The sequence below is a fragment of the Poeciliopsis prolifica genome, unplaced genomic scaffold (assembly GCF_027474105.1).
Source record: "Poeciliopsis prolifica strain line A6 unplaced genomic scaffold, Auburn_PproV2 SCAFFOLD378, whole genome shotgun sequence".
Taxonomy (NCBI): Eukaryota; Metazoa; Chordata; class Actinopteri; order Cyprinodontiformes; family Poeciliidae; genus Poeciliopsis; species Poeciliopsis prolifica.
This window is the reverse complement of record NW_026562753.1, coordinates 12,501-15,000: the sequence shown is the minus strand read 5'-3', so window position 1 is coordinate 15,000 and position 2,500 is coordinate 12,501. Positions and strand designations below refer to the sequence as shown.

The following is a 2,500-nucleotide window of genomic DNA, read 5'->3' as shown; positions in this document are numbered from 1 at the left end:
ATCCAACCTTTTGTCGGCCGACCTCCGGGGCCTCCCTCCCTCCCCTGTTGATCTATGCCATACATAGGCACGAGCCGCCCGACTCTGCTCAGAGCCTAAGTCCCATCCGAGAGGAGAGGGGGCCGGTCGGGGCCTCCCCCTTCGCGGGGAGACCCGAGCCCCCCCTCTCCGTCCGTCCGTCGGAGCTTGTCCCTCCCGTGACCGCACCAGGGGCACGGAGCGCGGAAGACAGGGACTTAAGTCCTGCACCCCGGATCTCTCCTAAGTACTAGCGCCTCACCAGGGGGCACAAAACCCCTTAAAAGGCCTAAGTCCCACACCCTGTATTTCGCCTAAGTGTCACCACCTTACCAGTTGCACGAACTCTGAGCAAAAGCCTAAGTTTTTTTTTTTTTTGCCTTACCAGGGGCACGGCTCTACTGGGCGTATGGCTGCTCGGCTTAGTCCGTGGGAGGGGCTTAAGTGTGGGTCCGCAGGTTCGGATGGAGAGCCTGGTTCTAAGAGAGGCTGGATTGGTGGTTCTGTGTTACCCGGGATTGTGGAGCCACGGCTGGGGTGAGTAGCTCCGCAGCAGGCCCTGGTTGTATGAGAGGCTGCGGTCCCGGTTCCTGTTACCCGGGGATGTGGAGCCACGGCTGGGTGAGTAGCTCCGCAGCAGGCCCTGGTTCTCAGAGAGGCTGCCGTCCCCGTTCAGTTACCCGGGCTCTGGTCCCCTTTCCCGGGTAGAATTAAAAACACTTTAACGATTCCTGGTTCTCAGAGAGCTGCGGTCCCGGTTCTCTGTTACCCGGGGATGTGGAGCCACGGCTGGGTGAGTAGCTCCGCAGCAGGCCCTGGTTCTCAGAGAGGCTGCGGTCCCCGTTCTGTTACCCGGGGCTCTGGTCCCCTTTCCCGGGTAGAATTAAAAACACTTTACCGATTCCTGGTTCTCACTCGGTGAGCTCCAGGCCTGGTTCTCAGAGAGGCTGCGGTCCTGGTTCTCTGTTACCCGGGGCTCTGGTCCCCTGTCCCGGTAGAATTAAAAACCTTTACCGATTCCTGGTTCTCAGAGAGGCTGCTGTCCCAGTTCAGTTACCCGGGCTCTGGTCCCTGTCCCGGTAGAATTAAAACACTTTACCGATTCCTGGTTCTCAGAGAGCTGCTGTCCCAGTTCAGTTACCCGGGCTCTGGTCCCCTGTCCCGGTAGAATTAAAAACACTTTACCGATTCCTGGTTCTCACTGGGTGAGCTCCAGGCCTGGTTCTCAGAGAGGCTGCTCTCCCAGTTCAGTTACCCGGGGCTCTGGTCCCCTGTCCCGGTAGAATTAAAAACACTTTACCGATTCCTGGTTCTCACTGGGTGAGCTCCAGGCCTGGTTTCTAAGAGAGGCTGCGGTCCTGGTTCTCTGTTACCCGGGCTCTGGTCCCCTGTCCCGGGTAGAATTAAAAACACTTTAACGATTCCTGGTTCTCAGAGGCTGCCGTCCCGGTTCTCTGTTACCCGGGGATGTGGAGCCACGGCTGGGGTGAGTAGCTCCGCAGCAGGTCCTGGTTCTCAGAGAGGCTGCTGTCCTGGTTCTCTGTTACCCGGGATTGTGGAGCCTCTGCCGGGTTGAGTGGCTCCGGAGCGTGGCCCCCGGTTCTCAGAGAGGCTGCAGTCCCGGTTCTCTCCCCCCCGTGCTTGAGCGATGGACTCCGCCTGTGAGTTTTCGCTCCGGTCGGTCAACTTCAACTTGCGAAAAAGCGTGTAAAAACGAATGCCACCCGGGCAAGCCATACATGCTTTTAAAGGTCTCGCTGAGGAGAACGATTCGGCGCGGGTCTCTGATTTTTATACCGTTTCCCCGATTTTTAAGCCGCGAAAGAGTGCCGTTTTTCCGCCCGGTCAACTTCAACTTCCGGTAGAGCGGGTGAAAACGCTTTCAACCAGGGGAAGCCATATATCCCCGTGAAGGCCTAAGCCAGGAGAACAATTCGGCGTGGGTCTCCCATTTTTAAACGGTTTCCCCGGAGCGGGGCAAGCGGCGGAAGTCGCGCCGGAAAAACGTTCGAAAATCGGTCGAAAAGGCCGAAATCCGGGAAAAACGCACCACGGGCCGATAGCCCGTGTTCCGGAGCACAGCCCTGTGCGGTCGAATGATTTTTAGCACGCTCACAGGAGCCGGATAAATGAAAAATGGGTTTCCGGGCATACAAAGCATTGCCCTCCCTTGACACCCGCTTAAGCCCCGCCCAATCGGGGAAAATAGCACTTCCAGCTCACAGAAAGACAAAACCCCGCCGCAGGATTTCAGGAGAGAGTTTTTGAAGAGCACTGGGACACAAAAAGAAGCGGATTTTCGGCCGTGGACCCCTCCAGGGGCCTTCGCAGGCCTCACATATGCGAGCGTACCAGTGATTTTCGGGGTTTTCGGCCGTTTTTGAGCGTTTTTCCCCGCTTCTGGTTCTACGGCTCCCTGAGCTCTCTGCCTCCACGGATCTCCCTGCCGCTCGGCTGCGGGCTCCGGCCGCTCTGGTGAGTC

The 2,500-nt window shown here is 58.0% G+C and overlaps 1 non-coding gene across 1 annotated transcript in view; it reads left to right on the top strand.

Annotated features, from left to right (window-relative positions):
• The window catches only part of LOC129358052 (28S ribosomal RNA), a 4,004-nt gene extending 3,990 nt beyond the window's left edge, over positions 1 to 14 (top strand). Inside the window, exon 1 of the ribosomal RNA XR_008605746.1 lies at positions 1 to 14. This exon is cut by the window's left edge and continues 3,990 nt beyond it. This is a non-coding gene — a ribosomal RNA (28S ribosomal RNA).
• Positions 15 to 2,500: the final 2,486 nt, after the last annotated feature.